The following is a 27,014-nucleotide window of genomic DNA, read 5'->3' on the forward strand; positions in this document are numbered from 1 at the left end:
TGGTGAATAAATGGGCGCTGTGGTGTCAAAGCAGAGGACGCTTCATCATAACCCAGCTGAGCATGTCTCGTCCCTCGGATGCTTCGCCTTGAAGGTGAGGATTTCACCTTGGAGAGGCGCACAGAGTGCAGAGCAGGTTGGGGAGAGGGAAGGGGCTGCTGTCTAAGGAGGCAGCACTGCCCTTAAAGCCTGAGCCCCCTCCCTTCCTCCCTGTGCCTCTGTCCATCTCCTGATGCTGGCCCACCCACTCAGCCCTGCCCCAAAGCATCATCAGTCTTCACAATTATCCCCTTCTTCAGCTCAGCAAACTGGCATCAAGGTTGGCGTCATCTTTCCCAGCATGAGGAGGAAAGAGGACAGCTCTCTTTTCAGCTTCATATGAAGGAACTGGGGAAACTGTATCCGTTGTTTTTCTCTTCAGTGTCACCATTCCCTGCCTACTTGCATAAGTAACAAAGTTTTTTAAAATACTTAAGTTGGTTACTAAACACCAGTCAGTGCAGACAAGGCCCCAATATCAATACTTGATTCAGCCTTATTTATCACCTGCTCCGAGGTCTTGAAATTCAAGCACCTCTAATGCTTCCAAAATTCACTCTTGTCTACATTCCATGGAGGGGAACAATCTTATCACATTTATCTTCAGAATATAATTTCAAAATATTATACTTTCTGCAGGAAACCTTATTCACAGTCAGCTATTATCCCTGAAAGGTAAAGGATTTCTCCCCATGCAGCTGGTAGCCAGGAAGTTAAGCAATATTGTGAGGAATTATGAGTACCTAAAACCAGCAGAAAATACTTTCCAAAGGAGAAAAATGGCGTTGAATGACATTGGCCAAGAGCATGGGCCATTCCTGCAGCCCACACCCCTCCCGGGGGCAGTGACACTTTGGAAGAGAGCCCGCCACCTCCCGCCACTCTCTTTTGCTCCCAACACCGGCTCTAAAAGAACAGAATGTCCCAAATCCTTCAGATGTGTGATTCACGCCTAATGGTTCAAAACTATGGAGAAAAAATTGGCATGTTCTCACCACCCTCCCAGTTACATGCCCAGTGATGTGGGGACGCCATGGGTGTGGGTTCAGAACCTGGGGGCGCTGCCACCCGGAGGAACCCAAAAGACCCATCACATAAAAGTCCTTGCAGAGCTAAAGAGGAGGAAAGAAAATCACAGAGATAAGTCCTTAAAGATATTGTCATTAATGAAATGGGCTTTCCCCTCCCAGCTTTACAGAAATAAGACATTTTCAAGTAAAATATCCTGAGTACGACTTTTACTCTGAAGTTTTCAAAAATGATGTGGTTTCCTCCCAGGCATGTATGTTCTGTATTGAATATTGAAAGGCCAGGCCTCAGTGGCCAGGAAGGAGGACAGTTGAGGCCCTTATCTGGATAATTCAGAAAATACAAGAAAATCTTCCTTTGCTCTAAATTCCCCAAATTATTTAGAAGCAAGGGGAAGGTGTTGTCTGGACTCTCCATGAACGGAGACAGCGTTCCTGCTCACTTTTGCCAGTAGAGATCCGGCGAGACAGGGCCCCAGTAGTCGGGTTTTCATCCTGGATTAAAATAGAATGAATTGACACAAATAGACGACTGTCTGGGATGAAGGAAGACGTTGTCTCCTTTGAAGCTGGTGGGAAGCAGAGTTCGATAATTGAAACAACAGAGCTCAAGCTCTAGCGTCTCTGCTGCGGCTGCCACAGCCACCGGTTCCGTGTACACAGATGGCATTTAATTATTTTAAAGTGCACCCTAACCCTCCCTTATCTGCACAGAGGGCTTCTAGCATTGGCTCTTCCAGAGCAGCCCTTCTGAAATGCTACGTGTGTGGGTTAGTAGCAAACCTTTCTCTGCAATCAAGTCTTTCTCCCACTAATCATGTTCTCTGTGTGATTTAAAATATTCCCTTCACATACGACAGAAAGAGCTCCACCCTGAGCTATTTTTATTTGTTTGTTTAATTGTCTCACTTGCTTCTCCTTAAAACCATACAATCCTTGCTATAAATAATACCTTCCACTAAAAATATATTTAAAATGGTATCACCGACTGCAGCTTAAACTACTAAGCATAGAAATACACCATATGGACTTAGACCAAAATATTAAGAGGTGTCTGGCTGTAAATCAGCTCTATAATATGGCTTTCTGGCCTCTTCAATCAGAAAGAAGCTGAGGCCAGGTCATCACATGGAGCAGTTTGTCAGAAACGTTCAGTCCCTCTGATACGTTCATTTGTCTACACTGTATGAACTTGGCTGTTCCTGGTTCACATGATGAAGCTTGGGGTCTATCCCACTGGGAAGTGGGCAGAGGGAACAGAGACTCCCGCCAAGGGCAGAAGTTGTTCTCACTTCTTATGATAGCATGAATCTCAGGAGGGGCTGACCCTCGTGCAGAAGAAATCCACATACAAGGTGAGAGGTGTGGACGGAGAGATGGGAGGCGGAGTTCCTGCCAGGCTGCTGCAAGGGGGGGAGGGCTCGGGACAGACTCCAAGCCCAGCGGTGGCCACCTGGCCACCTCCCCTTGTGGGAACACACCCTAAGCCTCCTTTACAAGGAACCATAGTGAGAAAAGGGAACTGATCAGAGGTGAATGTGAGGAAGTATTAGCATTCTGCGATATTTTTAAATGAGAGGACAAAAAACCCACCACGCATTTTTAAAAGAAAACAGTAGCACGCTAAAGATGCCAATTAATTACTCTGAAAATATGAATGAAATACAGCTGAAGTTTGCTGCGTTGTACATTTCAGCACGAAACACGTCACACTGGTCAATAAAACCACATCCCTGCACTCCTAATGCTGCTCCATTTACTGCTGCATCAAGCCTCCAGGCTCCAGAAGTCCAGGAAGGAGCAGAGCACACACCCACGCAGAGGCTTGAGGACCATGGTGCTGCTTAAGAACAAGAATCTCAGACGTGAGGGCGCATTCGAAGAGGCACTCAAGCTGCTCTCTAGACATGCTCTGTGCAAGAACAGGTACACCGCCCAGCAAGACGTCCACATGTCTCCTGGGCGAGAGGCTCAGACCGGGCTTCCTGAAAGTTGTTTAATCCAGCTTACTGGAATATTTGAGTAACCATCAAAACATAACTCCAAGGGCTTTACACCAGTCCCGCTGACACGTCTGACATTTCAAATCACGGAACTATAAAATTCTAAAAGTCATTCTGCAATGGTGTCAACCAGTCAGGAAATGTGCTTTCCCATACATGTCATTTTTTATTTGATCAGAGATGAAATGAAAGTGCATTAAAACATCTGTTTCCTGGGATACATTAAAGACCGCAGAGTCTAGCAGAGATCAAGGGGAAAGACAGAATCACTCAAGCAGAAGAAAACATTTTGTTTTGGGGGGATATCAAGAATACAGTGAATCTGGCAATGTCTATACAAGTCCACAGGGCTATTTTTAGAAAACTGAAGTATTATGTAAACTCAGGATCTCAGTGTGAAGGGGCCTTGGAGTTCAGCTGGGTCGAGTCCCTTATTTACACAGTGGGTGTCTGTGACCCAAAATGTGAAGAAAACAAGCTGTAGATGTTTTAAATACATGTCTGGGAAAAAGTGACAGCGATATGGTTTGGCTGTGTCCCCACCCAAACCTCATCCTAAATTCCCACATGTTGAGGGAGGGACTTGGTGTGAGGTAATTGAATCATGGGGCAGGTCTTCCTGTGCTGCTCTCATAATAGCGAGTAAGTCTTATAAGATCTGATGGTATTATAAGGGGACGTTTCCCTGCCCAAGCTCCTCTCAATGCCTGCCACCATCTACGTAAGATGTGACTTGCTCTCCTCTGTCTTCTGCTATTATTGTGAGGCTTCCCTAGGCACAGGGAACTGGAAGTCCAATTCAACCTCTTTCTTTTGTAAATTACCCAGTTTCGGGTATGTTTTTATCAGCAACGTGAAAACGGACTAATACAGAGAGTTTCTATTTGACTTTCTCTAAAGCACCTGTGTTTCCTTAGAGGATTTTTGTTTTTTGGGTGTTTTTGTAAACAAACAAAAAAGGTGTGTTTTTTTGTTTGAGGTCCCCTTTATGGAATCTTTGAATGGGTAACCATTTTCAATAGTCATAAAATTAATATCTGAAATAACTGTAAACTTATTTCTACACTGTAAATCTACACAGTGTTCTAACCCTGAAGTTCTTATTTGTGCTTCTCGACAAAGTAATTAAAGGAAATGGATTTCCCTTCTGCAGAGTTTAAAATCACTCTGTTTGGCCAGGCACGATGACTCACACCTGTATTCCTGGCACTTTGGGAAGCTGAGTGCACAGATACTTGAGCCCAGGAGTTCAAGACCAGCCTGGGAAACATGACAAAACTCCATTTCTACCAAGAAACAAAACAAAACAAACAAACAAAAAAAAACAAGACGAAAAATTAGCCAGGTGTGATGGCACGCAACTGTAATCCCAGCCACTTGGAAGGCTGAGGTGGGAGCATCACTTGAGCCTGGGAGGTGGAGGTTGCGGTGAGTTGAGCTTGTGCCACTGCACTCCATTCTGGAGTGACAGAGAGAGACCTTGTCTCAAAAATAAATAAATAAATAAAGTATGTTTTTAAACTCCAAAAATAAGCACTCTGGAGGCCCAGGTCCGTTTGTGAGATTGGCAGTCTCAAAATTTTTGAGATTATACACTGATAAATGTAGAGGATAACCCATTTATTTATTTTAGCCATGTCAAGGGGAAAGAACAAAAGGGAAAGAAACCCTGGACAAGGAATGCCTGTAGCGTGTTTCTCCGCCCGGGACCTGCGGACATTCTAAGTCAGCAGGAAGGCTCTTTGGGGTGCTGCCGTCCAGGCACTGTGGGATGTCCCACAGCATCCTGCAATGCCCGCAGCACCCCCTCCCCACTCTGAAGTGTGACAACCAAAAGGTCTCCAGAGACGACCACCATGTGTCCTGGGGAATGAAACCCCCCAGATGGGCACCACTGCACTGCATCTAGGAATGGGTGCATTTTAAAGCCAGAATCAGAGGGCGATTCTTTGGTAAACAGCCTTAGTCATAGCCATGCGATCACAGCCTCAGATGTGGAGTGTGAAACCGTAAGCATGGCCAGCCCCTGGAAGGGTGGTGACTCAGTCTTAGAGAAAACGTACACTAACGATGACAAGGTACCAAACATGGTACCAAAGAGTTTAATCCTACCAACGGCTCTTAAGGAGGGTGGCATTTCCCCCCCACTTTTCCAGTGGGGAAAGGCAGTCTTACTAGGAAGTGGGGTGTGGGGCGTGAAACCCCAACCCAAGTGCAGCAAACCCTTCCGTGCTTTCTCTCTCCTTGCCCAGCCCATCATCGTTCCCGGGTCTCATTGGGGGCCACTCCGATTTATGGGCGGTCGCTTCCGTAACGGGTCATTGAGTCGAGCTCTGAATGGCTTTACTCATTTTGGATTTTTTGACCAACAATGACAATCTAGTCCATCTTTTTGTTTTATTATTCACTTGATGATTATGGGAAGTCTAGATGTTCAAGCAGTGGTGACATGGAGAGCAACCTTGTGGAATGGCCTTTGGGTTGACCAGGAGGACTGCTGCATATTCACAGGCTTCAAACCACATCCCTGGCGCGTTCCATACACCATGCGCCCTGACTGCTTCAGCCACCCAGCGTCACTACAGACTGTTCAAAGGTGATAGCAAAAGTCCAGTTAGAAATTTTTATTCAGGATAACAGAGAAACCTAATGCTGGTAAAGTTCGACTTTGATCCTTGACTTACCAAAGCATTCATACAACATCCCGGTTAAATAAAATCGCCCCAAACAGGCAGCTTCCAGCTCCAGAGAGCCTCATGGCCATAAAGAGATGAGAGCATCTGGCCAGCTCAGCTCCGTAATAGCATTTAGAGGGGCCTCGTGGCTGATGAATGAGGATTAACATTACAGATGAATATCGAGAAATATTATGAATGGGTGATTCATCCGTCACATGGCAACAAAAATAGTTGCAGGGTCACATTTCTGGATCAGACAATCAGACGCATGTTTGAAGTTAAAAATAACAAAATATGCTTTGCCTATTAGAAACTGTAAGACCAACATTCGCCTGGAATCTTTGTCTTCTATCATGTCCATTAATATTCTAGAAATTATAGAGGGGTGGAGATGGTGGCACCAAAAATATTTTCGACCTCATAATAGAAATTAGTCAATGAATATGATGTAAAGGTCACAATTACTAAATCCTATCATTGCTCAGTGTTTAACAAATACGTGCTGGGTACACCTGGGTGGGGCACAGGGCCTGGCATTGAGAAGATGGAAGTGAACAAGTAAATATCGTCTCTGTTCTCATGAAACTTACAGTTTTGTGAGAAAGGCAATAAAGAGGCAAGTCAGTACTTTGTTTTGTTTTGTTTGAGACAGAGTCTTGCTCTGTCACCCAGGCTGGAGCTCAGTGGCACAATCTTGGCTCACTGCAACCTCTGCTTCCTGGATTCAAATGGTTCTCCTGCCTCAGCCTCCCAAGCAACTGGGATTATAGGCACCCACCACCATGCCCGGCTAATTTTTTGTATTTTTAGTAGAGAAGGGGTTGCACCGTGTTAGCCAGGATGGTCTCGAACTCCTGACCTCATGATCCGCCCACTTCGTCCTCCCAGAGTGCTGGGATTACAGGCGTGAGCCACTGTGCCTGGCCAGTAAGTTTTTAAAAATAAAATTATGGTAAGTGCTATGAAGAAGGCACAGCCATGAGAAAGAACGCTAGGCAGGGCAGGCATTAGAATACAGCCAGGAGCAGATTGTGGTGGGGCCGAGAGCTGAGCTGAGAACTGAAGGAGTCGTAAGACCTGGCATGGGAGGAGGGAAGGGGGAGCATGTGAAGAAGGAACATCACACAAAACATTCAGAAGCAGGAGAGAGTTTGGAGAAGTTGAAGGTAGGGGAGGGTCCTGAACACCATGTGTAAGGGGCATAGCTCCTGTGGAAGAGGGAGAGGAAGCCAGGTGGCCCAGGGCCTCAGAGGCCACAGGCAGGACTATGGGTTTTCTTTTGCTTGTCATGGGAAGCCACTGAAGAGTCAAAAGTGGGTGAGTAAAAGGGCCTGATGAGCTCTGAAGAACATCTCAGCGACGGCTGCTGGGCCGCAAGGACGAGGCGTCAGGAAAGCGGTGGGTGGGGTGGCAGGAAGCCTCTGGGCAGGTGACGATGAGACAGGAGTATACAGGTGCAGGGGGTGGAGAGAGGAGACGCGGCTGGAGATGACACGTCACCTGGAGACTTGGTGGGGTGTGCTGATGAGAAGGTCACAGAGAAGAGCAAATGCAAACCAGGGAGACAGAAGCTGCGGGATTCTTTGCTGAACAGCCAGGTTGGTGGTGACGTCTGAGTAGAAATGGGGGCGCTGAGGGACAGAGGGACAGTTTAGAGTTTGGCGAGTTCTGTTTTGAATAAACATGAGTTGTATGTGAGACTTTGAATTAGAGAAGCTTACTAGGAAGTTAGACATACAGGGCTGGATCTCAGGAGAGAGTTAAGAGGTGAACGTATAAACTGGGAGTGTAGGGATTGAAGCCATGAGAATGACAGGCTCCCCTGTGGATGGTCCAAGCAGAACCATGCAGAGTTCTAACATAGAGAAATTGCTCAGAGCGAGAGGGGTTGGGGAAGAGTGGGGGTAGGAGTCAGGAGGGGAACCCCAAGGGTGCAGTCCCACAGAAACCAAGCCCTGCAAAGAATGCTCCTTATACATTCAACAGGCATGTTTTTGTGCACCTGCTGTGTCAGGCAGTTTTTTGATTGACAGTGATTAAAGGGTCAGCAAGATAGACAAGGTCCTTCCTCTTGGAGCTTACGTTCCGGAGAGAGTGTATGTTTCAGAAACGTGTGATTAACTAACTGTGCTGAGCAATCCTGAGGGGAGGAAACGAGGACATGCGTGTTATTGGGCTTTGCAAGGCGAGGGGTTCTTGGTGATGTTGACAAAATCAGCCGCAGGGGTGTGGTCTGATGGAAGCCAGGTGTGAGTGGCTTGGCTTGTGTCCACCTAGTCCCGGTGAGGAGGCCGTGCAAGCAGCTCATGTGGACAAAGTTTTGGAGAATTTGGCTTTGTGAAGGGGAGAGACAGGTACCAGGTCTAAAGTTGCGTATGTCTTTTTTTTTTTTTTTTGAGACAGAGTCTCACTCTGTCACTCAGGCTGGAGTGCAGTGGTGACGTGATCTCAGCTCACTGCAACTCCACCTCCCAGATTCAAGTGATTTTCATGCCTCAGCCTTCTGAGTAGCTGGGATTACAGGTGCCCACCAGCACACTCAGCTAATTTTTGTATTTTTAGTAGAGATGGGGTTTTGTCATGTTGGCCAGGCTGGTCTCGAATTCCTGCTCTCAAGTGATCCATCCACCTCAGCCTCCCAAAGTGCTGGGATTACAGGTGTGAGCTACCGTGCCTGACCCCATATATCCTTATGTAAAGACGGAAGACCCAGAGCATGTTAAGCGCTGATGGAAATGATCCCATGGGAAGGAAAAATTAATGCAAGGCAGATTTGGGCAAATTGACACAGCCTTTTTTGGGAAGGCAGGGGTGGGGTGAAAACAGAGCATAGATAAAGAGCTAGAGCTCTGATGGAGAATCAGAAAGGAAGGCGACAATGAGGTCAATGCAGGGAGTTTTAGAAACTTGCAGATGGGAAGATGTGTGTGTTCTCGCCTGACGCCTTCTAATTTGTTGGTGAAGTAGGAGATCACCAGGCATAGCAGGAGACAGAAAAGAGGGCATGAGAGATTCCACAAAGAGGTGAAGACGTGGTACAGGCATCAGGAAAAGTGGGAAAAACATTAAAGAGATACAGCAGGTCAGTGCTGTCTGCCTCTTGAGAGTTTGTGATCGTGAATTTAGAGTCTGACCAGGTGCTCTCATTGCACCATTTTCTCCAACCACACTGACCCCTGGAGCATATGTCAACAATGACATAAGCCACCCAAGGGTGAAGTTTACAGGTAAGTCAGACTGAGGAAGAGAGAGACAGGAAAGTCAAGGGGTTCAATGGCATGGGTTTGTCGTAAAAGTAGACCCGGGAAGAAAAATGAAGAAAGGATAAAGCCTTTGTCAGACCCTAGAGGCAAAGGTCTGCCTGTCTCTGCAGCAGCTGAGCAGATAGCTGTAGCATGTGGCTTTCAGAGCAGGTGACACCCGAATCACGAATTCCCTGTGGCCTCAGGGTCCCCAGGCAGTGATGGTCCAGATGTCCCTGCTGACTTGTTTTGGCTGGATGCCCCTCTCACCTTTGGCCATCTTGGATTCATCCTATCTTTGACTCCTCAGCTGGGTGGATGGCTTCCATTAGGTACAGTGGGAGGGAACTGCCCCAGAGTGAACTGCAAACCTGTACGCTGTCTGAATTACCTGGGGAAAGGGACGTGTTGTGTATCATCTTAAAAAAAAACATTTAACTGAGGTAAGGCACCTGTCTCCAGAGAAAACACACATGAAGATGCATAAAATGTGGTGTGTGATGAAGGAGGGCGTGAGGGCAGAGATTCTGAGGCTTCAGTTCCACCTGTCTGGGGAGAGGAGGTTGAGAGAGCTGGTCTTTGGACGCCCCGGTGGCACAGCACCAAAAAGAATGTGGGCCGCAAGAGGGCAGGAAAGAAAGGACAGTTTAAGCCAACTTCTTCCTCCTGCAATTTTTATTTCTCTACCTCCCAGCCAAAGCACCATTGTCACAGCCATTTTAAATGTGCAACCAGAATGGAAATCTTCCTACTGCGTTTCAGCATAGCAGGAGCTAAGGCCTGAGACTGGCGCGGCGTTTCTGGAAAGTTGGTGTTGCTTTTTAAAATAAGCTTCTTTATCCTCTTGTATGTTCATTTGCAAGTAATTAAATACACACACAACAGTAACTCAAGGATTAGGAATGTCACTGACAAGGAAAGTAATAAACAGGAGGAAATTAAAAGAACCCACTAAGCCCCAGGAAAAAAAAAATCTAACAGATTTAATCAGGAGAAATAAAATATTCTCTGGGCCCCGTTATAAAGACCCCTGGTGCCAAGGAAATGTGGCAGAAACAGGACAATTAAAACAGAGCCTCACGAAGAAACGGGGAGGTGGCTGAACAGGGCAAGCCACCCCGGAAGAATTCAAATGAAGGAGCGAACCTAAACAAGAGGCCCGCCAAATGGGAAGAGAGGCCGAGAAGCGTGGCGGAGTCTGTCTGTGGTGATGGCAGGAAGCCCGCAAGCCTCCCAGGCAGATCCTGGGAGATCCAGGCGTCTTGCTTGAGCTAAGCATGTGTTACACTCTCCTGCAGCCTTGCATGTCTGCTACAGACTCAGGATTCTGAAGACGTGACAAGCCACTGACAAGGATCATTCTCCCCACAGACACCCCTCCCCACCTAGCCTTACTGAGCAGACAGAACTGATGGTTCACATAACACAGAAAAGGGATTAGACAATCTGACCTGCGCTATTAGAATACTTCTTAGGCTCCGTGATAGCTGGATTCTTGGCAAATTGCTTATGGCAACAAGCATTTAGCAATGTTGTGACTGTCTGGATCTGGCGAGTAACCTTACCCTGGAGCTATTTATTAGAGCAGGCTGGAGACGGCGTAGTAGCTCATGACCTGCTCTTCACGGGGATGGGGAGGATGCTGGGGGCTCCTCCCGTTCTCCTTAAATGCACCGACCAGACGGTGGCCACATCAATTGAGGGCCTACTATGTGCCAGTTCCTTGCACACATTTTCATTCATTTTTAAACAAGTATTAACACAGTGTCTACTATGTGTTGAGTTCTAGGGTTAGCCAAGAATGAGATGGGCAGAGCTCCCTTCAGGGAGCTTGAGGTTTAGTCTACCAGGCAGTGCAGGCCAGGTTTCACGGCTATGCTTGTTTTGCCAACAAAGTCCTGCTACGCCAACCTTCCACTGCTCACCCTTGGGTTCATACAAGGCAACATTGCCCAATAGATCCACCTGCCACAGCCACAGGTGCAACGGCAGCTGAAAAATTACCTGTAACTTAAATAGCCACGTGTGGTTGGTGGATGCTCTATTGAACAGTACAGAGGAAGACTATTGACCCAAGATATTCCAACCTTAAAGACAAGCGTGCTCTTTAGGTGGGGGGCCATGGCAGCTGCTCTCCATGATATGTAAGGAGTTGCTTGGGGCACGCCTCTCTGCAGCAGCAGTTTCTGCTGCTTCTGCGATGTCCTAAGGGCTCCTTAGGGACTGGATGGCAGGGGTGCTCCCGGCTGGGGCAAAATGCCTTGGGAATTTCTGGTCTGTCAAAACTGTGTTGAGCTGTCTACCAGCGAGGCCCTCCTGCACAAAGCTCCACATTGCTGCTTCATTAAGGGAAAAGGAAACCAGGCTTTATTTTGAAATAAAAGTATACTTTTCTTTAAAAGAGAAAACTCTTGGTATGTATGTAATATATGATAAATTGCACCACACTTGCAAAATGCATGCTACATAAAACAAATAAAATAAAAACAAAAAAACACAAATAAATAAAAAAGCAAAGTGTAACAGTTCGTGTTACACTTTGCTCTTTATTCCTGTGTTATAATACATTATGGACATGTTTTGGTTTCCAAATATAAATACCTGCCTCTCCTCCTCCCCTGGACATCAGCGCTTCAGCGTAAATGGGGAGTCCTCCCCTCCCCCCTGCTACATCCCTATTCCCCATTCACAGTGAGCCACCGTCCAGGACCTGGAGTCCGAAAAGGCTCTCCAAGTCCATGCGTGCCTAGACTGAATGCCCTCAGCTCCCCCTGCCTGTCCTGGGACATTGTTTCCAGCCTGTGCATCCTCTGAGTGATATTCACCTGTTATCCACTTCCTTCTGGGATGTGCAGGATCACACTGCACCTTCAAGGTGGGGGGACAAGCATAGGGACATGGGACAATTCTGTGCCTAGACACCCTGTGGGAAGGCGGAGTATTGTTTGCTGCTACATTTTCCCCCTCTTCTTCCAGAACCCTCTCAGAATATGCTTGCCTCAATAGGAAACATGATAGCAGCCATGTTAAGAGTGTAAATCCAGAAAAGATCCAGGCTATAGGGTCCTCCATCTCTGGCCCCCCAGGTCACTGATCCTTTGTGCTGAGCTCCAAGTCTGTGAGCAGGTGCTGTTAACCCTGAGTCCCAAGTCCATGATTTCGGCCTCTATAACCCACAGAAAGCCCTTGTATGGCATTTCGGCAGGTCCCCAGGGGCTGTTTCTGTGGTTTCCCAGCAGATCTCTCTTCTGGTGTTAGAAGATAGCTTCACTTCTATCCATCCCTTCCTTTCCTCTCTCTGAATGCCTTGAGCTAACTTATACAATGAGCCAGTCTCCATCACAGCCCCCAAAAGACAGAGATCTTATCAACCAAGCAGAGGCTGACTGCCAGTGTCCACCAAGGCCACATCCCACTGCAGGAATGTCCCCACTGCACCAGGGAAAACGCCCACCATCTGCATTTCATGTGGCCTCCACGTAGGTCTCCAGGCACAGACGCACATGTCATGCCTGAATTCTGACAGGCTGGACGTGTTTACATTTGAGAAGCTTCAAGGTGACTGTTCACGCACACCCCTCCTGGCGGAGGCACGTGACTCCAGAGGTGGCCTCGGCGTGGCTTTGGAGCAGCGTCTGGAGCCTGGGAAGTCTGGGTTTCCCCCTGGGGTTTTCCACTCTCTGTTTTGGTCACTAGCCTTTATGTTGTTGATTGTGATAGGCTGAATTCCCCCTAAATTCACATGTTGGAAGTCTAAACTCCATGCCCCAGAATGTGATCCTATTAGCAGATAGGCCCATCACATAGATGATGGGTTAAAAGGAGGTCATTAAGTATAGCCTTAATCAAATATGACCGGTATCCTTGTAATAATAAGAGGAAATTTGGACATGGAGACATGGACAGTGAGAAGATGAATCAAATCACACAGGGAGAAGATGGCATCTCTAAGCCAAAGCCACAAGCCACGGAGTGGGGGCCTGCTCCTCATGGCCTTCAGAAAAATGAGCTCTGCAGAGACCTGGAGACGGGGCTTCCAGCCTCCAGCGCTGGGAGGAAATAAATGTCTCTTCTGTAAGCAGCCCCACTTGGGTACTTTGCTAGGGCAGCCCGAGCATATAAATATATTGAAAATGTGTGATCATATCTTTATCTGGTGGATGCAATTAAATGATTTAAATACTTCTATGGCAAGTTTGACCCTCTAATGCTCCCCAGGCTCACGTTGCAATAGCAGAGGGAGACATATTCGTTTTCTTTTTTTCTGTCGCCCAGGCTGGAGTGCCTTGGCATGATCTCAGCTCATTGCAACCTCCACCACCTCCTAGGTTCAAGTGATTCTTCTCCCTCAGCCTTTTGAGTAGGTGGGATTACAGGAGCATACCACAGCGCCTGGCTAATTTTTGTATTTGTAGTAAAGATGGGGTTTCGCCATGTTGGCCCAAGAGGCTGGTCTTGAACTCCTGACCTCAAGTTCTCCGCCCTCCTCGGCCTCGTAAAGTTCTGGGATTACAGGCGTGAGCCACCACGCCCAGCCTGAGACACAGACTTTATTCCTTGTCTTTGTGACTGAGGAACTGAATGTCTTGGGGAAGGGGTCAGAGCAGGTGCGGTCTCCTTCATACAGCATGGGCCTCACACATCTCCCTGTGGCGGCCTTTGAGGGAGGCTTCTCAACATTCTCTGGGGGACCCTCCTATGAAGTTCAATGCTAATGCATTTGTAGCGAGAGCAGGAGTAACAATCTTGGTGGCTCCTTAGCAGCTCCAGATGAAGAGGAATCAATGTGCTGCGCTTACTAAAAATCTCTTGTGTCTGGATGCCTGGCCTTTGAAGGTGAATTATGACACACACGAGGCTCAGAAGTGATGCATTTCAAGTGGCCGAGCCCCTGTGGAGGAGAGGGGTGGCCTCTGAGCAGCCTTGCCCCGAACACAGCCGCATTCAGCAGTTCTGTTCCATGCCAGGAGAACACAGAACCATTCAGCCCCAGGCAGCCTCACAGGCCACATCGCTGTCACCGGGATGTGAGGAGGACATCTCATGCTCCCAGACAGGGTCTGACTTATATGCAGAAGTGCTTTTTTTTTCAAAAATGGTAGATTTTAAAAATCCAAACATTTATTAAGAAAAGCCAATGCCAAGGGAGAAGAATCAGAATTGGCGGTTGTTGATGGGATCTGGGCAGCCCTTTACACAGGACAAGCCAGATGTTGATGATTTACGTTGAGAAGGATTTCCTGCAAGGCTCTTTCTGAGTGTGAGGTTTCCCTCTAATGCCCCCCAGTGAACTGGGAAGGGGGCTGCCGGGTGGCTGGGGGCACGCAAGGGTAGATACAGGTGGGGAGGGGATGCCGGGAAGCACCTAGAATATGGGAGCAAATCCAGCTTATTCTGCTTTTTGTATTAAGCTTCGTGTAAATTTTTATTTGAAAAACAGATTCCATCTTTTTTAAAAAATAAATGTTAAAAACCCACAAAGATTTTAACTCAATCTATTAAGGAACCAAAGCCCCAAGCGATGCGAAGTGACTTATCCAAGCTCAGCAGGTTCGAGGCTGGACTCAAACTCGGGACTTGTCTTCATCCTGAGACGAGGCAAGGAGCTGGCAGGACTGGGAGTCCCTTCTCAGGCTGTGGCCCCAAGCCGCAGAAAGAAGGCCAGTGCGAGCGCGCAGTGCAGACGTGAGGGGGAGGTTGTGGGAGGAAGAGCGTGCCTCCAGCCCGGCCTCACGCTGCTCCAGGCTCAGCCCTGTGTTTCCACCTTCCAGTCCCCAGGAAGGTTGAAGCTCTAACCCTACACACAGAAGCAGGCACGGGCAGCCAGAACAAAAATACGTGGAAGTTTCTGAGACACAGACTAGGCCAATAGCGACATAAAAGCGTGTCCCTGGGCTCCCTCTGTTCACTTTTCTCTGTGCCCATTCCAGCTGCTAACTCCCCTCCCAACCTCCAGGACCCATGTCTCCTCCCCAGGGTCCAGAGTCCCCGCCCTGGTGCCCCACCCACATCTCCGGTCTCCCTGGTGAGGACCCTGTCTCTGATCACCTCTCTCTCAAACTTCACTCCAGGCTCTCTCTCTAGTCCTTTCATTTTATTATTAGCAGCATGAGTGGAGGAACTGCTGGTACCGAAATTCAGCTAGAGCGATGAAGACAGCTCAGACATTTGCAAGGACACACATGCAGAAGGGACCACACTAGTATTTTTCGGCAGTGGCCCCTCTTAAGTCACACCAGGACAACCTGCTGCCATCAGATCAGCCTTCTAACCATGACAGGCATAAAACAGGCAAGGCGCTGGACTCCTGGATATGCCCAGAAGCGCCGAGGTGATAACAACAAGCAGGGAAATAGACAGGCCAAGTCCCCTCGGTGAGGTCAGCGCGGGTCGGCGAGGGGTGGTAGGCACTAAATACGGACACCAAGGAAACCTTCCTTGATTTGCAAAGTTTTCACGGTATCTCCTTCTGGATAATGATCTTAGTAAAAGTGAAATGTGCTTGTTTTTCTTTCTCTGGGGTTGAGTAGAGTTAGAGGAAGGGGGTGAATTCTGAGCTTAATCCCATTAAACGTTCTAAAGATACAATTATTGGAAAGTAAGCTAAAGTGATAATTTGAGGATTGTGACTTAAAGTGCCCCCACCTCCAGGAATTTGCAAGGTGCAAAGCAGGGAGAATAAGTTAAATGTAGTCAGATAGTCTAAAGCTACAAAAAATGGGGAATTAGGTAAGATGATGATTTTAGTAGAGAAACCAAGGCTTCCTGTAGGTGGTAATAAAAGGCATCTGTGCATCTCTGAGTACTTGAGATTTTGACTGCTCCGCAGCAGGAGATTTTGTGCACACGTGTGTCTGTCAATGTGTCATTGCTGACTTGTGTCTACCTCTGGGCTGGGGGTATTCAGGGGACAGTCCCATCTAAACGTAATTCAGCCATGTAAATGAGCATGTGTCTATCAGCTCTGCGCAGAGCAGAAATTAGGCCAAAGCTGTAAAAGGCGGCATAGAGTTAAGTGTGGCCTTCAGCAGGACCGATGGCACAGTGTCTTCAACAGTCCTGAATCAAGAAGACATCTGACTCCTTTAGGCCTTTCCAGTTATAAATTATACATATTAACACATTCAACCCCAAGAAGGCATCGAGTCTGTGAGTTAGCCGGGGAGGCTGTAGCAAACGCCGCAGGTGGGGCAGCTTAACCAACAGCCGCTGACCGGCTCCCAGCCCGCGAGGTCGGACGGCCTTGTTGGAGGTGTGGGCAGGGCTGCCCCCTCCTGAGGCTGCAAGAGGGTTCTGCCCAGTGCCTCTGCCCAGCGTCTGTGATTTGCTGCAAGCTTTGGGGTTCCTTGGTTTGTGGATGCATCCCCCTGAACATCTCTGCCACTGTATCACATGCCATGCTCCCTGCGAGGGGCTCTGTCCAAATCTCCCCTTTTTATAAGGACGCCAGTCATATCGCATTGGGGCCTACCCTAATGATTTCATTTTAACTTGATTCCGTGTAAAAATCTTATATCCAAATAAGACCCCATTCTGAGCTCCTGGGAATTAAGACTTCGACATATAAATTTGTGGGGGGCACACAATTCAAGCCACCACAGCAAGTAATCCCATAAAATCAGTTAGATTAACTTGTCCTTACCTGGCACAAACTGCTTTCTGTAAGATAGTGACTGCTGACAACCTAGAATCTGTCTCTTCCAGCCCCACTGTCATCAAAACAGAAAGTGGAATCTCATTTCCTTTGAGCATGTAGCACATTCTGAGAGATGTCGGAGATGCATCTTCTGGGATTGATGTGTGGAGGGTTGTGAGCAGAAAATACCTCTAAAAAGGACAGGCATCAGCAGCACATCCCTCTGAAAGCTAAGCAGCCGAAACACTCAGGCTGCCCATTGACCTTAAAGAGCCTTGGGCTCCAGTGGAAGGGGTAGAAGACTCACTGGTCAATGGCTAAAGCTGGAAGCTTGGGACAAATAATGAGAAGGAATTAAGTATCCATGAGTCCATAGTGAGAGAATTAAAGATTCAACAGATATAAATAAGTGGGAGGAAAGGGACCCCTCTTCCTTGTGGAGCAATTCCCACTGGTAAGTGCAGAAGGAACAGAGGCACAGAAAATCACTGTTGGAACGCTTTGGGGAAAGCTGAAATTTGTGTCTAAGACCTTAAGGAAAAGGTATATCTTTTAGGGCTTCAACTTATCTCCCCCAACATATGTACTAATGCCTATGGTGGCCTAATATATGTCCATTAATTCATTGATAGTCCTCCCTCCAGGATTTTAATTCTCCTGCCCTACAGTGAACATAGTGGCTCTTTTCTCTTTGCTTTAATTTTTGTTTTTTAAGACAGTGTCTTACTGTGTGTCCCAGGCTGGAGTTCAGTGGCAGCAGTACAGCTGACTGCAGCCTCGACCTCCTGGCCTAAGCAATCCTCCCACCTAAGCCTCCCGAGTACTTGGGACTACAGGTGCACACCACCACACCCACCTACTTTTTAACTTTTTTGTAGTTTTTTTAAAAGTTTTTGTAGAGATGCAGCCTCACCATGTTGCTCAGACTGGTCTTGAACTCCCAGGTTCAAGCAACTCTCCTGCTTCAGCACTTTGAGTATGAAACAGGAAGAACGATGTGTTAATTATGAAGAAGCCCACGCAGTTACCAGGTGAGCAGGTTAACCGGGTGATGAGTCAGTTGATACCACAGGCCTCACACACACCCCCTTCCTGCATTATGCTCCAAGCTGCAGAGCCTCAGGCTGATAGGAAGCAAAGCGACAGAGCTTCTACAAAACACCTGCTTCAAAAACATCACAGTCACCAATGACAAGGAAAAACCAGGAAACCGGCAGGTTGGGGAAGACTTCAGGGGCATAAACGTGGAGGCACTGTGGGTCCTGGGGGAGCCAGGACATTTGTGGGTAACGGTGAAATCTGAAGGACATCTGGAGTTTAGGTGACAGTATTGTACTCACTTTAATTTCTCAGTTTTCATATTGTTCTTTGGGAATGTGAGCTAGTAATATCAGGGAGCTCACATGAAGAGTAAATGCACAATCTCTAGTATCTTCATAATTCATTTGTGTAAATCTAAAATTGTTTTGAAATGAAAAGTGTTTTTAAAAATATGCTTTTGTTTTACTAAGGAGGCAGAGGTAAGAGAATCACTTGAACCCGGGAGGCGGAGGTTGCAGTGAGCCAAGATGGCCCCATTGCACTCCAGCCTTAGCAACAAGAGCAAAACTCCGTCTCAAAAAAAAATGCTTTTGATAAAATAAGTCAATTAAATGTTGATGCAAATTATCCACCCTCATTCTTATTTGCCTCCCATATGTGACACTCTCTTCTTTTAACCGTAAATGCCATCTCATGTTGCAAGGCAAAGTTTGCCTGTTTATCATTTCTCCCAGGAACGTGACTCACAGAGGGAGACTCCCAAGATGATGACATTGGCTTTGGCGCACGCGTTAGGCACAGGAGCATCGCAGGTCCACAATTCTCTTAGAAATTGTTGTTTAAATGTATTTTAAAATTACAATAAATAAATGAACTTTACAATTGAAGAAAATATTTCTACATGTAATAGCAATATATTGATATTAATAGCTATGGAGTCATAAAATATGATTTTAAATCTTGTTTTATAGTTTTTAATCTGACAGAAGGCAGAGTGCAGCCCTGGAAGCTGGTGTCCACCTTTATTCAGATGAAATCTACACACACTTGTCTTGGCACTCAGGGACCTGAGAGGGACATATAGACAGACCCATGGCTCACAAATAGAATGCTGTTGCAAAACTATGTCCCTTGGAGGCCCAAGGTGATCTGCAGGTGTCTCAGGGAAAGTTCTGGAAGCTAAGCCAGGAGCCACCTCAAGCCCCATTCACTCAGGGCAGCACCCACTTAAATTGCTTCTCATAGGCTGGAGTTATAACGAATCATTCAAAGAAAAAGAAAAGCATTCTACTGCTGAAAATTTTTGAAGAATCTCTGAAATAAGAACTAAGGAGTTACATCAAAATTTGTTTGAATGATCAGACCTTGAGATTCAATGCTAAGAATTCTAAATACAAGAGAAAATAAGGTGATCATATGGAAAAAATTCAAATGTCTTTGGACTAATTTTAGTGTAACAGAGAGATATGTGGTTTTAAAACTAAATATTTTAGGGCATAGACACAAGCACCCAGAGTTACTGAAAGCATACACTTCGTTGTATTGTGGATTTATTTTTGTTTCCAGCAGGCAAAGAAGTAAGGTTTACCATAGATGAAGGTTAAGGTCAAAGATTGTGAGGACATTCTAGCCAAATGAGAGTACGTGTTGACCAGACATTTTCACGAATGAGCTGCTCCCATGGCAGGGCCTCATTTTCTAAGGCGGGTGAGGGAAGATACGTGAGCGCACCCCAGAGCTCATTCATAGTTCTGGGCAACTATGGTGGAGGCGGATTTCTAAGGCTGCCTGCACCTGCCTATCCAGCTCAGAGATGCTGCAGTATAACTGACATCTGGCTCTGTCAATCCAAGACTTGTCTTCCAGCCTGAGAGAGCATGATGGGTTCTCAAACCTCGGAGACAATGGTGAACCCCCTTGCGCCACCCATCCATGAAGAACTCAAATCATCAAGGAGCTTTCCTCGATTTGTGCCGAGTTCCCCAACTCACAGAATGTTCAAGATTAAATTTCTCTCCCACCATTTTCCTATGGGTCAGAAACACTGTAGAGCTAGTTACTGCTTCAGATGTCCTAGTAGAGGCTGTTTTTCTATGCAGTGTGCATGGATTTACGTTGTGTTGGTCTACCTAGAAGCTTTCCTGACTCACAGATCTTGGTGTGCAGCAGGTGAAGACCTTGCTGGCTCTGGCAGGATGCTCAGGCAATGTTGCTATTTTTCTACTGCAGCACAGTCTACAAAATTGTGAAGTTTAAACATGAACACTGTGAAAGCACTTCATGCCTTGCGAGAAAGTAGTGAAAACCCCGTAGAATCCAAACCCACACTTAGCGCTTCTGCACTGGTGTGACTGGGATGTGCTTGGCAGGTCACTGATTTTTGACAGTGTAACTGAAAGGTAAGACAAGCCACAGGAGAGAGGAAAGAGCCCATGCTTCACCCACAGCCCTCCTGTGAGGTCACAGGAGACTTGCTGTAAAATCATGACTATTCATACTGCAAATCATCCTTAATCAAAGGACGACCATGTGGGACCTATGTCAGACATCAAGTTTATGTTTTAAATCCTTGTATTCTGGCCAGTGCAGTGACTCATGCCTGCAATCCCAGCTCTTTGGGAGGACAGGTGGGAGGATTAACTGAGGACAGGAGTTCAAGGCCAGCCTGAGCAACTCCATTTCCACAAAAAGTAAAAAACTCGCCAGGCGCAGTGGCACACACCTGTGGTCCCAGCTGCTCAGGAGGTGGAGAGGGGAAGCTTGCTTGAACTCAGGTGGTCGAGGTTGTACTGAGCCATGATTGCACCACTGAGCTCCAGCCCAGACAACACAGCAAGATACTGTCTTCAAAAAAAGAATCACTTGATTCTGTTCTACCTGCCAGTAAAATTATCCCTAAATCATTTTTATTGGATGAGATGTAATGAAACTTTACCATATTTCAAGTATCACCACCTTTTTTTTTCTGGGACTATAAGCTCCCTAAAACAGGATGTAAAACGGACACAGCTCAAGCGTGTTAAACTGCACGAGCCTCTCAGGCTGACTGTGGGCTGGCGACATGCTGACGCCTCCCTCTCAACCAGTCCCCCGCAGTTTAAATATGCCCAGCAGAATCTGAGGGGTCTACCTATTGTCGTTTCTTGAAAAAAAAATAGGAATTACTATATTACAAGTTCTCTCTAAAACTCGAGACTTAGCACCTCCCAGCCATTGTGTTGTATGTGTCTCATCCATTATTTTACCTAAAAACCACACCAGCTTTCTTAGAATGAACAACCATTCCCCTAGTCTTATATTAATAAGTAAAAAATTAATAAAAAAGACTTAAAAATACATGGAAGTTATGCAAAATCACAGCTATCCACTTCATTTTCCTGAGCCTCAGTTTCCCCTTATGATAAGAATTCTTACAACACTGTCTCAGAGGGTCGTTATGGAGATCAAATAAAATGCTGTATTGCAGCCCTTTGCACAGTAATTGACACACACATTAAGCATTTAATGAAAGCTGCAGTAAACCAGAACGCTTTATTAACTAGAATACAGCATGACCCCGAACAGGCCACATAAAAAGAGCTCAAAGAAACATATGCAAAGAATGTGGGCAAATGTATTTTCAGGTTATCAGAGTCTTTAATTACACTCTTAGGGAGATGGAAAGCTTGCTTTCACAGTGCTTTTGACAGCAGAAAACAAAGTGTGCTTTTCTCTCTCCCTCAGCCCACGGCTCTGTGTGTAAGGGAATGGAGTCTGAGAGCCAACGTTTGAGGAAGTCAGGAATCATTGCGAGGACCCAGATGGGGAGTCATGGGAATAGGCCAAAAGCTTGTCAAAATTTCAACATGGTTTAAAAAAAAAGCTCACAAAAATCACTTAGCCACACAAGTTTTAAAGTACGTTCTGACAATTTCCTTAAATAAGGGCTGTATCTACAACAGACCTGATTTAAATTATATTTTATGCATTCAATTGTCGAAAATCAACTCCATTCTGCACAGATTGCCATATTTTTCCATAACAAATGATGAGAGATAGCATTCGTAAGAAAGCCCGTCCATAAGATGTTACTTAAGAAATATTGATATTTTCCCAGGGTTTTCTCATTAGTGTCACTCAGTTCGTAGAGGCAAACATTCTGATTTGAGGAAGGAAGCAGGAGACTGCACTTTATTTATGCTCTTCACGTATTTCTTCTCAAGTATTTATAACCATTAGAAAGAAACAAACTTTGCATTCACAAGCTGACAACGAAACAGGACAAATATTCGTCACAATTCTCCACATATCCTAAATAGACTCCAAAAAGGAAGGCCTGAAGGAACTTCTCTAAATATAGTCAAATGGCAAATTAACCTAAAACTCAACTGAGTAAAGAATAACTTGCTCCCACTTCCTCGACACCTAACGTAAGTTGAGACTAATTGCACCTCCATATAAAAGGGCCTGGTGTTTTCTTTGGTGGGCTAATATACCTGAAACTTTGGCCAAAAATGGTTTTGTGAAAATGGTTTGCACTGCCTACTCACCAAGTGTTTGTACCCACTCCCGAAATAGTCAAATATATTAGCATCTATGCACATATCTTCAGCTAACACTGACATCAACATTTTGAGGATTCGTCTGAATCAAAACAATAAAGCATTTTTCCACCAACAGATATTTAACACCTTCAATGTACAAGCATTTTGCTAAGTAGTTAGCCAAAGTAAAGGTGAAAGTGTCAGTGACATGTGACCCAGGAACTTGAGATCCAGTTAACGGAGTATACCGCTAACTTAAACCTGTACCCCGCAAACATAGCAAAGGCCAACAGAAAAGCAAGAGTGGTAAGATTTCCAGACAAGAAAAAGGCTTTTTTTTGGTAAGTGGGAGTCTTGGCTATCACTGTGGTGATTAGATCCCCTGGTCTGGAAGACTTAGCTTCATATTCTATAGCCCAGGGTGTGGTCTTTCCATCTTTTTTAATTTCTTTTGTTGTTTTTTTTTTTTCCTTAACTCATATTTGCTGTTGTTGCTGTCATTTCTATAAGTAAGGATACTGGAATGATTTTATTTCATAGACCTTCAAGTTATAAAAGCAATTCAGGCCGGGCGCAGTGGCTCAAGCCTATAATCCCAGCACTTTGGGAGGCCAAGGCGGGTGGATCACAAAGTCAAGAGATCAAGACCATCCTGGCCAACATGGTGAAACCCCGTCTCTACTAAAAATACAAAAAAATTAGCTGGGCATGGTGGCACGCGCCTGTAGTCCCAGCTATCCAGGAGGCTGAGGCAGGAGAATTGCTTCAACCCGGGAAGTAGAGATTGCAGTGAGCCGAGGTCGAGCCACTGCACTCCAGCCTGGCGCCTGGTGACGGAGTAAGACTCTGTCTCAAATAAATAAATAAATAAATAAATAAATAAATAAATAAAAGCAATTCATTGATTGAAAATCAACTGCAAATATTTATTCAGGAAGAAAATGTTATATAAACAAGGAATGAAACCTGATTTTCTAACATTCAGAAGAGTGATACGGCAACACATATGAAAACAATAAAAGTGGCCATATTAAAAACTCAGCAGTTCTCCTTTCTCTCAGAATTTTGCTGAAAGATGTGAATGGAGATTGATGCTCACAGGGCTTTAAATACGTCCCTTTAAGTGCTGTTTACAATAGATAAAAGTTGGAGTAAGCCTGAAAGCCAAGTGGTGGTGGCCTAATTAAGTCAATTATTGATATTTGAACGGTAGACTGCTCCATACCACTGAAAATTACGTGCTAGAGCTCTTGAAATCCTTGCATGAATTCTGAGTTTATATTGTTCAGTGCAAAAAGCGAACAATAAAGTTGATTGCAATGCATGTTAAGATCTTCAGCTATACGAATAGAGAGAGGAAATGGGGCAGCCCTGTTTATCTCCAGGTATTGGGGTCAAAGCCATGGTGGGCATTTCTGTTTATCTGCAGGGGTTTGTGTGTGTGTGTGTGTGTGTGTGTGTGTGTGTGTGTGTGTGTATGTGTGTGTGTGTCTTTAACTTCAATCCATGAATGTATATTGCTCCAAGGGGGAAAACACATACCTGTTAAGATAAAAAATACCTCCCCAAATAAAAGCTAAATCAAACAAAAAACAGATAACAAAAATCCAGAAATGCTTATTACACAAACACCAGATTCCCTCTATGACTCCGACATGGCCAGACACCTTCCTTCGTCTCCTCCGAAGTATCCCAGGTCCTTTCTGCTGACAGCCTCATGCCCACTCCTACGGAATTCAGCAGCTTCCCAGAAGTGTCGCATCAAACCCTGTGCAAAGTGACTTCCTCCCGCAGCCACCCCAACTCATGGCTCAGAACTTTAAGGCGTGAACCTTGATTTCGAAGAGTCATTCCCAGCAAACCACCCTGAAACCCTGTGGGTCTTTCCCACCTGGAAGGAGTAGGGAGTAGGGTGGTTTGGGAGATAGTCTTATTTTCAGAGCAACAACGCTTTCCCTGCCTCCTCCCACTGCCTGACCCTGGCAGGATGAATGGCTCTCAAAATGAAGGCTCCACTTGCCCCTCCAAAGGGTCAGGGCTCATCCATTCCTGGTGAGGCTGCCCCCCATTCACTGAGTAATTACAGTTGGAGACACTACAGCCTCAGACACTGAACAGCTGAGATTCTGAAAATCCTTAAGACAGGAAAACTATAAACATTAATAATTAATTTGTTTTGACAACTTCTTCTTCCTTTTCTCAGGCTTTCACAATCCATCACCTTAAGTGCAAGCACATCGCTAAGAACTCCGCAAGGATTAAGAACCAATAAAAAGGAGGCAAACGACTTACTAGAAGAGATTTACTAGTGGTGGGGGATTCAAGGAATCCACTCTCTACTCTGAAAGAAACACGCTCCTTCCAGTCTCTCTCTGTGGACTGAAATCCACAGATGTCCGAGCCAGCCCTCTGCAGTGCAGATATATCCCCCAAAAGACTGGAACCCCGGCGGTAAGGACGCTCAAGCAGTCGCCATCGGAGATGCTTTGAATAATCAACTTTCTACTAATGCAGAGGCAAATGAACGATAAGCAATGTAAACACATATAGACAGGCAGAAATTGAACAAAAAAGCACAAACAATGGGAAGCGAAATAAGAAAAAAGATAAGCAAAGTCAGTAAAGAGAAGGAAAAGATGTGTGTTTCTTTCAGGCTATTTTCATGACTGTTTTTTGAAATCTAGCTATATTTTTTAAAGGGAAGTGGGAGAGAATTTACATTGATTCCCTATACCCCAGATTTTTTTTTTTTTTTACTTCTCCAACTTAACCCTGCACCACTGTGTCTCAAATGAGGAAACTGAGGCTCCAGAAGTCGAACAATGGAAAATAATAGAGTTGGACTAAAACAAAGGGCTGTTTTTTGGGCATGGAAGTCCATCTATCACATCAGATCACATCAAGATACCTCTCACAGGCTGGTTGTGTGATAATCAAATGAGTTTTCAGTCTTGTGTTTACATGGGAAGTGTGTGTAAAGAAGCAGGTCATTGGGGTCCTCTGAATTCATTTTGAAAGCTTTCATCTTGCTCTGCTCTGTGCTTCTTCTTCACTACTGGCCTTTGCACTGTTGAAAGCACATGCATTTCCTTCTATCCAGCAAGTGCAGTAATGTTTTCTAACGTGCCTATTTTCCAGTAAGCCAGCAGCACATTCAAAATAAAAACTTTAAGGTCTTCTTCACTTAATATCAAGTAGCAACGGAAGACTTAAATGGGTTTGTTCTTTCTGCATTCGGCCCACAATGATGGACATTCACCCTTTGGGAGCCACCTTTGCAACCACGGCTTACGGTGTCACCTTTCCTTAAGCATTTAGGGATAAGATTTAGTAATGATTACATTCCAACATTTACAACGATCAAGATAAATATCGCTACTGTTTTGTTTCTAAAGATTGATGAAGAATTTGTTAGTCAGTATATCACACATTCTGCATATATAAATATAATGTCCTTCACAGACAATATCTGGTATAAAATTTAGTTCCATGTTGAAGGGCATCAACTTAGTGATTCTGTGAGTCAAAAGCTCACTTTTCCATTTCTCTGGGTTCTGACACTCAGCTCTTCTGCAAAGGTGGAGGTCCAGGATGTCTAGTGCCTCTCAGCTCTACCTGAGAAGCACCCAAGGCTGGCCCTGCCGAGTGCTGCAGACAGAATTCACGTGCGGGGGGGAGTGGGGGAGTGGGGGGTGGGGCCCTGCATGCAGCAGAGGCCCATACGAGATGCTGCCACATATTTCTATCTTATTCCTTAATAAGGAGAAGTATTTGGAGATGCGGAGAGTCCCACCATTGGATAGTGCAGACTACTGGGGCAGTTTGAAGAAGTGGTACCTGCGGATTGGCTCCGAGCCCCAAAGCCATGTGAGGTGAGAGACTTTCACTCGTGGTGAGCCTGGTGGACTCCACAGCTGTTATGTCAGCTGGAGGTCAAAGGGGGCAATCCCTGACTCGTCAACCACTACCATATCCACAGCAGAAGGAAAAGGGAAGTCCGTCTTTGTGAAGAAAATGTAGACAAAGGGCAGCAAGGGGTTTTTGGCTCAGACGGTGGAAAGGAACCAATAGGCCACTTCCTTTCGTCTCCCCTTCTGCATGTGCCCGTCCCTCCCTTCTTTAGCTTCTCTGTACATTGCTTGTCTTCCTAGACCTGATCAGCTGATCACAGCTATAAGGTTGGCCAACAGAATGTCTTCCCCCTGTCAACACACAGAAAATACCGATCAGTATTTTCTCTCTGAAGGCCATCTTTATTATGTCACTCTGTTGTTCAAGAAATAGTCTTGAGTCCCTGCCATGCACTAAAAGTATAAACTTTTTAGTCCAGTTCTAAAGATAATCAGTTCTCCATAATCTAATTTTACTGATCTAGCACTCTCTTTTCCACCAGGCTGTTACATTTATTTGGGGTACAAGGGCTTCTTGAATGAGTTTCACTGGAAATCCCACCTATGTGTCATGTCTATAATGGTTTTATTAAAAACCCTCCAAAGCACAGCTTTGAGATGGCTGGCAGAGTTCTGAAATACAATCAGCAAGGCTCTAGTTAGGCTGTTGGTGCTGCCTGTGAAATTTAAATCAGGACAATAAATGATGTTTCTCATGCGAAGTTTGTCTAAAGACCCAGGCTATGAAATATGGACAGAAAGACACCATGTCACAGCAAACACATGAGGAGCAGGGTGTCAAAAGTCTAGAATAACAGGGTTCGAGACTTTTGATTGTGTTTGGCTCAATAATGATACATCTACTATTCACAAAGCACTGTGCTTTTGTGTCTGGGACTCAGTCTCTGTGAGACTGGCAGAATGAGCACAATAG

At 45.7% G+C, this 27,014-nt stretch overlaps 1 long non-coding RNA gene across 1 annotated transcript; it reads left to right on the forward strand.

Moving 5' to 3' along the window:
* Positions 1 to 6,772: 6,772 nt before the first annotated feature.
* On the forward strand, positions 6,773 to 24,700 carry LOC108284536. Its single transcript, XR_001817259.2, has 2 exons — positions 6,773 to 6,914; positions 24,394 to 24,700. It is a non-coding gene; the product is annotated as an uncharacterized LOC108284536 (long non-coding RNA).
* Positions 24,701 to 27,014: the final 2,314 nt, after the last annotated feature.

The sequence above is a fragment of the Cebus imitator genome, unplaced genomic scaffold (genome assembly GCF_001604975.1).
Source record: "Cebus imitator isolate Cc_AM_T3 unplaced genomic scaffold, Cebus_imitator-1.0 Scaffold14, whole genome shotgun sequence".
Classification (NCBI taxonomy): domain Eukaryota; kingdom Metazoa; phylum Chordata; class Mammalia; order Primates; family Cebidae; genus Cebus; species Cebus imitator.